The sequence below is a fragment of the Carassius gibelio genome, chromosome A6 (assembly GCF_023724105.1).
Source record: "Carassius gibelio isolate Cgi1373 ecotype wild population from Czech Republic chromosome A6, carGib1.2-hapl.c, whole genome shotgun sequence".
NCBI lineage: Eukaryota > Metazoa > Chordata > Actinopteri > Cypriniformes > Cyprinidae > Carassius > Carassius gibelio.
In genome coordinates, this window is record NC_068376.1 from 30,187,008 (window position 1) to 30,199,146 (window position 12,139).

Genomic DNA, 12,139 nt, shown 5'->3' on the forward strand with positions numbered 1-12,139 from the left:
ATAAATCAATCAATAAGAGTTGTAAGGTCTTATTTGTTATTTGTTTAATAAATTAATTATTTTACTCAGCAAAAGATGCATTCAATTTATCAAAGGTAATGTTACAAAATATTTATATTTCAAATATATGCTGTACTTTTGATCTTTCTATTCATTAAAGAATGCTGAAAAACACAAATGTATCACGGTTTTCACATAAATAAATAAATAAATAAATAAATAAATAAATAAATAAATAAATAAAAATTAAATTAAATTAAATTAAATTAAATTAAATTAAATTAAATTAAATTAAATTAAATTAAATTAAATTAAATTAAATTAAATTAAATTAAAAATAATGGCTGACACAACTGTTTTCAACATTGCTAATAATCATAAATGTTTCTCGAGCAGCAAATCAGTATATTAAAAATACTTCTGAAGATCACATGACAAGAAAACTCAGATTGATCACAGCAATAAATGACACTTTAATGGACATTCACATATAAAAAAAAAAGTTATTTTAAATAGCAATTTTTCTGTATTATGAAAAGACTTCATTTAAAAACATACAAAAATCGTTCCAACCCCAAACTTGAACGGTAGTGTGTATGTTACACTATACAATATATGATGTACTGGTTGTAGTTTCTGCTGTTTTATATACAGTACACACTCACGTTCCTGCCTGTTTGTGTGTTAGATGTGTTTTGGTTTGGTTTAGATCCTGACTAACTGACCTCTAAAGGTCGTTTCCGCTCAGAGGATATTAAGTCTGAATGGAAAGCACTTCACTGAAGCCCATCATCCTTATTCTCCGGCGTTGACTGACGTGCCCATTACTCTTGTCGTCATTACAATATTGGCTAATAAATCTAATCAGGAGTTTTCTTCGCCCCAGGCGTAAAATATGTAGCCTATTGACAGAAGAAAATGAATAAATATGTAACAAGGACATCGGCTGGAGAAGGAGGAAAATTGACATTTGGTGCTGTATTAGAGAGAACTGCTGGTCATCTTTAAAAGACATGCGTCATTGTAAAATTGTTCATGCATAATGTGCAAACAGCCTGTCTGATAGGAATGACAGGGTTGCGGATGACTTTTATTAAAAACACCACATCTGAGCTGTGTAAACATCTGCATCTTAACTGAAATACAACTCAAATCTGGTAATATGTTCACTGATATGATTTAAGGTTGAGTGCATGGAATAATATTTTTTAAAACACCTTTTTGCTGTCACTAGTGCATTTTAAATGACCCTGCGATGTGAGAAATGAACTTTGGAAAGTACAAGTATTCCACGCAGTTTACTGTAATATGAGTTGCATGCATAATAATTATAAAAGAACCAGAAAAATGCTGTTTAAAGGAATCAAACAGCAGGAAGTCAACTTCCCAAAGGTATTTTAAATCAACTACTCACTGTGACGAAATAACTTATTCATGTTGTGAATCTAAATTCATGAAATTAGAGAAAAAAAACTGGGTTGTGTGAAATAACAGAAAACTCAATGCAATGCAGCACGAGTGGAGTTTAATTCGTTATGCATAACGTATAATTGATGGTAGTTTTGACTGGAGTGTTTGAATACAAATGAACATGATTTCTATTTGTAAATGTCTTGCTCTGGATACACAATCTATTTGTGTAAATAACACACACACAGCCACCGTTTTATCCTCGCTGACTTTCTCAGTGGGCTATGACTGTGCAAACAATCCCATAAATTAGGAGCAGAACTGATAAATATCTTTAAAACTAATTCACGAGCAAAACCACCCCCAACAGACAGACAATATGGGGCACATTTCAGCATATTCTACCCTGCTAGAAAAGACCAACACCGTCCTGAATACACAATGATGTCCTCTCTCAATCTCAAACCTCGTCCACACAGAATGCTAATCTCGTCGCTTTAGGAGTTTAAACGTTTCTTACAAAAACTGCACTGCACTTTTGCTGAAAATGCACTCACTCTCAGGCTTACAAGCTATAGATGAGTTTGTTTCTTCATTAGATTTGGAGAAACGTAGCATTGCATCAGTGTCTCATCAATGGATGCTCTGCAGTGAATGGGTGCCGTCAGAATGAGAGTCCAAACAGCTGATAAAAACATCACAATAATCCACAGCACTCCAGTCCATCAGTTAACATCTGGAGAAGACGAAAGCTGCACATTTGTAAGAAACAAATTCATTATTGAGGTATTTTTCTTTAATTTAAATCGAGTCCTCTATCCATAATAACACTTCCTCCAGTGAAAAAGTCAAAATCCACACACATACAGTACAGACCAAAAGTTTGGAAACATAACTATTTTTAATGTTTTTGAAAGAAGTTTCTTCTGCTCATCAAGCCTGCATTTATTTGATCAAAAATACAGAAAAAAACTGTAATATTGTGAAATATTATTACAGCTTAAAATAATAGTTTTCTATTTGAATATACTTTAAAAAAATAATTTATTCCTGTGATGCAAAGCTGAATTTTCAGCATCATTCCTCCAGCCTTCAGTGTCACATGTAACATCAGTCGATCACATGATCATTTAGAAATCATCCTAATATTCTGATTTATTATGAGTGTTGGAAACAGTTCTGCTGTCGAATATATTTGATCAATAAAAGGTTCAAAAGAACTTCATTTATTCAAAAAAAAATAAAAAAAAATCTAATAATATATATTCTAATAATGTATTTTCTGTACTATTACTTTTTATCAATTTAACACATCCTTGCTGAATAAAATTATTGATTTTATTTTAAAAAAAGAATGAAAAAATACTGAACCTAAATTACTGACCAGTAGTGTATATTGGTATTACAAAATATTTATATTTTAAAAACATAGCTTCTTTTTTATTTTTTTTTTACTTTTTATTCATCAAAGTATCCTAAAAAGTATCACATGTTCTGAAAAAAATATTAAGCAGCAGAAGTGTTTCCAGCTTTGATAATGAATCGTCATATTAGAATGATTTCTAAAGGATCATGTGATAATGATCCTAAAAATTCAGCTTTGCATCACAGAAATGAATGATAATTTAAAGTATAATAAATTTAAAAACAATTATTTTAAATTGTAATAATATATCACAATATTATTTTTTTTCTGTATTTTTGATCAAATAAATGCAGGCTTGATGAGCAGAAGAAACTTCTTTCAAAAACATCAAAAATAGTAACGTTTCCAAACTTTTGGTCTGTACTGTATTTGTTTAGAGCTGTTTTGGCTTGTAAACGCTGCTTGACCTCCTGATTTCTCTCCTGATTCAGACCAGAACACTTTTTCACTGGAGGAAGCATTATTATGGATTATGGACTCATATTTTAGACAGAAGCAATCTGAAGAACAAATGTCTTAACGCTGGATTTGTTTCATCTTTTGTTTTCTCCAGATGTTAACTGATAGACTGGAGTGCTGTGGATTACTGTGATGTTTTTATCAGCTGTTTGGACTCTCATTCTGACGGCACCCATTCACTGCAGAGCATCTGAGTACATTTACAGCACATTTGAACTATTCCTTTAAATTTGACAGCAACTGCAAAGCAACATGGAAAAACATGTTTCTTTCCTTGCATTAGAAAATACTCGAGTGACCCTGCAGATGAATACAGCAGCTGAACTGAAATATAGCACGGGAGACTGAGACTCTGTTAAAATCACGGTCACTGCTGTGTAGATTACGGCAAGAAGAGAAATGTACCATTACCGGCCGAGCGTCCCACCTGACCTGCAACACCAGTGAAGAAGAACAGACCGGATGTCTTATTGACCTGTGAGTCCACCAAACACATAGAGACAGACCCACAATACATCTGCATCCAGCACAGAGACTCTCGAGGGATTCGTCACAGCGGGAGCGCTTATCCAACACCACCAAAAGAAAATCCAACATCTTTTTGTCATATTACAGAATAGATGATGCAGGATATTATTAATGCCAATGAGATTAATGCAAGAAACATTTTTCAGTAAGGATATTTAAAAAATTATATTTAATTAAATGCATATGCATAAATATTTATCTTACCTATTTAAATTTAAAAAAATTACCATAACATAAAAAATTATATTTTCTAAATGCATTTTGTAGATCTTAATGTAAATGATCCATGTATGTGTTCTGCCAGCTGTTTTATTTACACTACAACTTTGAAAAACAGTGTATTGTGATGCAAAACAATAATACAAATAATAATAATAAATGTTTTTGATTGAAAAAAAAAAAAAAGCTTAAATAAAATACAATGCATTTTTTTTTAAAGCAGAATTTCTTATTTTAATTTTGTTTACCTTGATGTTCTACAATAACTCAAATGAAAACTTTAAAAAAATGGACAAATATTTTTACAGTGTACTATATTTTTTTTAACATTTTAGTTACAATAATTTTATTTATATAGTGTATTTATATTATATATTAATGCATTTAGCAGATGCTTTTATCCAAAGCGACTTACAGTGCATTCAGGTGTTCCCTGGGAATCGAACCCACAACCTTTTGCACTACTAATGCAATTACCACTGAGCCACAGGAACACTATATATATAATATATTATTCAAAGTTAGTTAGTAACTAATGCATTTACATATGTTAACAAATGAGACCTTATTGTAAAGTGGTACAAAATTAATAAATCATTCCGTGAACCTTTTGGAACGATTTAAACAAATCACTTTGAATCAGACTGCATTAAACTGGACCAGAGGAATGTTTAGCTAGTGTATCTCGTTCTCAAAAGTCTCTAATCTAATGACATGCTCTAGCTTATGGAAAATGATTTGCCAAATGATCAATCAATAAAAAGAGCACTGAAGGATAAAATGGCATTATGTGTATAATTTCACACATCACATCTTATGCGACCTCTGGAAGTGACCGGCGTTCAGTGTTCTGCAGAATCACAAACACAGACACATGCACGCATCCCAAACACACACACACACACTTCAGCTCTTCAAATCACAGTCCTGAACATTGAGAGCTGCGCGACCCGCTGTTACAATGACAGAGCAATCTCGGTACACAGTAGCACCTCTGTGCGAGTGCGCCGCGCTGCTATTACTCCGACCACTGTCATTAGACCTGTACGCTACCATTATTACCTTCATAAACAGCATTACAGCCACACAGACATCATTAGGCCACCCTCTGTGTGCTGGAATAGCGCCTCCAGAGCAGAAGATTTGAATTCTGCCAGAGCCTGATAACGTAAGCGACGTGCTGTTGGGAAATCACTTTAGTGGCTTGCGCCGGGTCACAATGTGCTTTCATTTGCAAGAAATGAGAACGGAATGAAACGCATGTCGGCGAGCAGAAAACATCATTCAGGGACGGTTTACACTGAAACACTGGACACGGCCGCATGGGTACATTCTGTGCATGACAAAAAAAAAACCTACAGCTGTTTTGATCAGCGGTCGGCTGATAAATATGATAATTTTGCAGCATTTTATATGGTCACTGTGTTAACTGTGTTATTATTTGGATCAGGGTTATTATAGTTAACTGAAACTGAAACTAAAACTAAAACTGAAACTGAAACTAAATAATAATAATAAAGAAGGAAAGAAAGAAAAAATTGTTGCATGAAATAAAATGAACTTGAACTGAAAACTCAAGATGTACTAAAATAACTGAAAAGTAAAATAACAATGTATAAAAATTGTATATTTAAAAAAAAATAGATAATAAAAACTAATTCAAACTATCAATAAAACTTTAATAGTGTAGTTCTTATATTCAAAATATTAATTAAAAAAACTGACAAAAAGCTCAACTAGATTACTAAAGCTTTAACTTGTTTTAAAAAGAAAAATATGACATAAATATAATATAAATATTAACAAAATATTATTAAAATATCATAAAACTTTAACCAAAATTCAAGTTAAATTATTAAAATACTAACTTAAATTATAGAAGTAAAACTGTAATAGTTTAGTTCATATTCAAAATATTATTAAAAAATACAAAATTATTAAAACTTTAAGTAAAACTAAAATAAAATAAAAAAACGTAATTCAAGCTATTTATAAAAATTATAATAGTATAGTTGTATATTCAAAATATTATTAAAAAAACGGGCAGAAAATTACTAAAATAATCTAAAATTAAAAAAAGAAAAGTATCAATAAAACTAATATATATATATATATATATATATATATATATATATATATATATATATATATATATATATATATATATATATATATATATATAACAGATATATAGATATACGTATATATAAGATATTATCCCAATGATACTAAAACAACACTGTTTTGGATAGGTCTATAAACAATAACTATAAATAAAGTCAACGTGGAACAATATTTTACTTTTTTTTTTTCCAAAGGGGAACATGATATTAAATGAAAAATCTTAACATAGAGCTTGTTTTTATCAATCAGGAATCTATTGCATCATAAAAAGTGGAAGTTACAGTACGTACCAGAACTAAGTCAGAAAAATAAGAGAAATGCATGACTTCATCTGAAAAGAAAAATCGTTTCAGAAGCAGAGCACAAGAATAATATTAAGACAAAAATACCATTTTAATTTGGAATAACACACACTGAAAAGTCCATTAAACGGGTCAGTTTTGATTTTACACTGACATTTGGCTGCACAAACTGAGCATAAAAATGCTTTTGGAGATCGATTGCAAATAATAACGATTGCTCACAAAAGCTCGGCTTTAAACAGCTTCTAAATAGCAATCTTTTCAAAATACAGGCCATTGTTGAGCAGGACAAAGTTATCCGTCGTCGTCTGAATAAAGCGATATTTCTCGACATCTCAACGGCTATCTGATGCAATTAAACTCTTCTAGAAATAATGAAATGCATTTGAAGGGAAACGTGTCCCTTTGTCACTAGTGAACCTTTCATCTGTCCCTCAGCCTAAACCAGTGCGCAACAAATCCCCACAAAAAGCCAGATAATGCAGTTTGTTGGAGGTCTACAGAAATCGTTAACGACCGGCGTTATCTTTGACAGCAGCTCGACGTTCACAGTGCCTCACTTTCATTGCATGCATGAAGTAATGGACCAAGAAGTGGCTGAAACGGAAAAAGAAGTGTAAAGTGGACCTCATAGAGTAAAGGACAATTACAGGGCAACTGACAACCTCCGTGTCGCCTCGTTTCATTTTTCTTAATTACCGGGGCAAATATTCCTCCACCTCTGCTTCATTAGGTCTTTTATTGAGCTGTTAGACGTATCAGAGAGTTTGAGCGACTCTGGAAATATCCCAGATCGACTCCTGAGAGAGTTTTGTAGACTTATAGAGAGACTGGAGAGAAAAGGGACGAATGAGGAAAGAGGAGATTTCTACAAATGACTAAATACAGTTCCAGATCAGATCTCATTTTTTGGTTTTACTGCTAAATAAGCTGGCACCGCAGTGATCCAGAGAGCAGGGGCTAATGCAATGCAAAGAGTTTATAAAGGAGAGCATGCATCTAGCAACACATGGTCAAGGTCATGAACTGATGCAATGCATATATTAAATGCAAGATGCATTGGATAAAAGTGTCTGTCAGATGCATCAAAGAGTATATAGTTAAGTAAAACAATACAAAAAAATAAATAAATTTTATGCAATAATATTATTACCGTTTATATTAATACATACGTTTTTTTATTTTATATGTATTTTAATTTAAAGTAATTTTTACGTTTTTAAGGTTAAGTTCTTTTGATCATAAATGTAGCTGAATTTTTTTATTATAATTATTATAATACATTTATTATAATTTATAATAATTATTACAATATTTTATTGTATTTCAGTCAATTTTCATTTCATTTCAAGTAAGGAATTTTTATTTATTTTTTTCAGTTTTTTTTTTTCAGCTTTATTTAATATTAAAACCCTGAACTAAAACCGTTTTTTTTTTTTTTTTTTTTTTACTAAATAGACGACTATAAAGAAATTATTTTTTACAAAAAAAATAAGATGAAAATGCAAAATATAAAATTACATTTCAGTTAAAGTAAACACTGATGTATACAGTAGATTGTATGAATATATTAATGATTTTAAAGTGCATAAAAAAACAACATTTAATACATGTGTCTGACCATACTTGGAACAATTCATCTGTGATAAATTATTTTTTATCAAATACTTGGTTTTCCTTTTAGAATGACATCTAAAAAAATAAATCTTACAACTTTTAATTAAAGAAATATGTATTAAATCAAGTCACACCCCCCAATCCTTTCTTACTGCTGACCCTTTTTTTCAATTGGATATACAGCACATTATGGAAGTGAAATGGCTTGTGCTTGTGCTTTCGTGATAACCAGCTTGGCAAGCTACAGCTGAATGAACTCAAACCATCATTTACTATCTGCTGGCTTTGCTCACAGCTGTCCAAAAGTCCTCAAAGTTCCTCCAACTGCACAACTATCTTCCCATCTGGGCTTGTTCAGACGTCAGTCAAACAGACAGCGTCCAGAAGCAGGAGAACACGAGGAGCGCAGGGAACTGATGGGGGTCACGGGACGGCTGCGATGAGGGTCAGCATATGAAGGGCTTTTACAGGCCACGACGGAAATCACTGAAAAACCTCATCCTGCTTCTCCTGGCACTAGAGCCCATGCTGTAATTGTAACTCCGGAGAGGATGAAACTGAGAAAATACCTCACCGCTGCTATTCACACACTCGCTGTTACTCCGAACACTTGTTAGATGAAGAAGAAGACTTCATCTCGTCCAACAAGTGATGTTTCAGCACAGCAGCTTTCATAATGAATATATCATTAGCAGACAAACAGAATTAATTCTTACATTCAGACAGAAACATTTGCATAGTTGATTTGAGCCCATTAAAAAACAACACAAATCCTGTAAATAACCATCACCAAAACAAGAATATAATATAATATAATATAATATAATATAATATAATATAATATAATATAATATAATATAATATAATATAATATAATATAATATAATATATATATTTTACTGAAATAAATAAACAAACACCTTATTTAAATAAAAAGGAAAGAATAATAAGAAATACAAATATAAAATACGATAATTTTAGGGAAACTATGTTTAATGTGATGTCACATTAAGCCAGTAAAAAAAATAAAAATAAAACAAAAAAAATAAAACATTTTTTTTTTTTTTTTTTTTTTTGCTGATTGTCATTAAAAACCCATCAAAAGCATAATAAAAACAGTTTATATTTCATTTTAAGGACAATTAAGATAAAAACAATAATAATTCACAATTCTCAATAAACAAACAAAAGATTATTTATATATATATTTAATTTAATTTAATTTAATTTAATTTAATTTTATTTTATTTTATTTTATTTTATTTTATTTTATTTTATTTTATTTTATTTTATTTTATTTTATTTTATTTTATTTTATTTTTTGTTTCGCCTGCACATAATTTCAAAGGACTGTAGGCTTCCAACCACTAAAGTGAAAAATAAATCATGTTAAAAGATAGTATAAAATTGATTATGATATATTAAAAATTGATAGCCTGAATGCACTGCTAAATGCATACATTTTTAATTTTATTTTTAATTTTAATTTATTTTATTTAATGTTAAAAGCATACAGCCAGAATCAACACATATAAACCTTAACTGTCTGGGTGTTAGTCCACTAGCCGTCTACTTTTTTTTTGTTTTTGTTTTTTTTTGTTTCGGTGGTCAGAAACTGTGCCTCCATAAAGCCCTCGTCCTTGTCTATTACACACTGATCAGTGTGTGTACACAGCGTGCGTGCCGCATGAGAACGAGTCCCTGTCACCGTCACACTGTCTCGTTACATTAATCTCTACCAGGTCAAGGTCAGACGCAACACAACAAAAGCCACGGCCAATGAACACGCACGGAAATATCCAAAGGCCCTAATTTAATTCAAGCTCATCGGCCTCGGCTCAGCAGCGTATTACAATCTCACATCTGAGGACATTAACGAGTGCATTAGATTGCAGAGCACAAACAATTAACGAAGCCTTAAAGATAACGTGGTGGGAAGTAAAAGCTACAGATTAGCAGCGTCTACACTCACCTTTCTGTCTGCACGGATGAGGAAGATTGTGCTTGAACTCTGGCTGATGCTGAAATAATGCGAGTGGACTTGTCTATGCATTCAGTGCTACTTGTATCCAGCTCACTTATTTCATGAATGCTAATACATATTTCTATTTCCCCAGCTAGAAATCAGAGTTAATAAAAACTACGGCTGCAGAGATTGAAAGTATCTTTTCATATCTCAGTCCTGGCTTTAAGAAAACACAATGTGTTGATTCGTGATAGCATCACTGTGCTTTGAATATTTTAGTATAACATCAACACAAATCAGCATGATTATGATTTTTACTGGAAAATCACGCTTAAGATAGAAGTTAGACAATTTTAAACCAGTAATGTATTAGTCTTTAATGGGTTTAGAGCAGGGATAGTATAGTTTTATATATAAAAAAAAATAATAATAAAAAAATACAAAAATTATAAATTCATAAAATAAAAAAACTGAAAAAAACAGATAAAAAATTACTTAAGAAAAAAGGTATCACAACCTAAAAAAAGAATATAATAATATAATATATATATTATTTTTTTATTTATTTATTTATTTTATTTTTTTTGGCCAAGAAAACGTTTTCATTTTTCTTTGACTTAACTAAAACTAACACAAAAGTTAATAAAAAAAAAATATATAGATAGATAGATAGATAGATAGATAGATAGATAGATAGATAGATAGATAGATAGATAGATAGATAGATAGATAGATAGATAGATAGATAGATACACATTAAAAAAGCAACTAACTGAAATAAGTTAAATTTAAAGAAGTAGACTGACTAAAACAGAAATAAAATAAAAAATTCTAAAACCAATAAAAATTACAAAAGCACAAAAAATAATTTCTAAAACTTAAAATGGAAACTCAAAATATAAAACAAACATTAAAAAGATTAAATACTGTGATAATATATTAATAATACTAAAGCAACAGCAAATTAACTCATCAGTTATGCATAGTTAATATAGGCTGGAGAATTTTATTTTTTTATCATTAAACTAAAGTTGTTGATGTCTTTACAGTAATTTAGTGAAAATGCATGCATCATTTGGTAAAAGCTCACTGAAATTAGACCGATGTCAATACGGACGGGTTGTGTGACACTTCATCCTCAAAAACCATGAACAAAAAAAACACAAAATATCTCAGACTTGATTAAATACACATTCACTTGCAGTGAAGATAAATATAGTTTGCTTTGACCACAAAGTGCATATTGAATTACTGCTTAATGCATATAGAGTAATAAAATAAACAACACATTTTTGCTATTTTGTGGCACTGTTGGAGCAAAACCACCACTACATTTTGTCTTAAAATGTTTGTTTTATGTTCAAATATAAGCCATACAGTGCCACGCGGAGCAATTCCTCCAGTCGTGTGACTCCTGCTTGTTCTGAATAGTGAAACACCGTAGATATGAGCGTGCCGACGTGGGTTCAACCCAGCGCCAGATGCGAAGCAGCACTAGATCACGCGCTGCAGAATAAAACAAATCATTGTTTGTAATGATGTGTCCAAACCTGCAGCAGAGTCCCGCTGGGGAGAGAGAGAGAGAGAGAGAGAGAGAGAGAGAGACATCCACAGCACATTCATCATGCTGCAATGAGAGCAGTGTGTTCTCATTAGAGCCGCTGCTGAAGCTACACACCAAAGCAAACAAGACTCCCTCAGACCTTAAAAACTTGCCAACTTGTAAGTCTTTTTATGTCTTATTTTTAATGGCCACATGCTTTAAAGTGTGTGCTAAAATCCCTTCAGCTTGCTCACCGACAACATCTTTTTTAAAGGAATAGCTTTGCCAAAAATAAGCATTCTGTCATAATTTACTCTTTACAAAGCGGTGGAACTTTCTCAGCCGTGGAGCACAAAGGATGATGTTTTGGTGAATCTTTGTGCAGCTCTTTCCTATATAATGATAACTCCACAGAGGGTTCATTTATGGTGGTTTTTGTTTTTATGATCTGTCATTTGTCAGAATGTTTCTCAAAATTGTACGGAAGCCTGTTTTCGCAATGGAATAAAGATTAAAATTGTAACTCTTTATCAATTCAGACTTTT

General features: G+C 31.4%; 1 protein-coding gene across 1 annotated transcript in view; it reads right to left on the bottom strand.

The window, feature by feature from the left end:
• LOC128016041 (cadherin-22-like) overlaps window positions 1–12,139 on the bottom strand; it is a 166,537-nt gene that overhangs the window by 93,872 nt on the left and 60,526 nt on the right. The gene's annotated exons all lie outside the window — the stretch shown is intronic.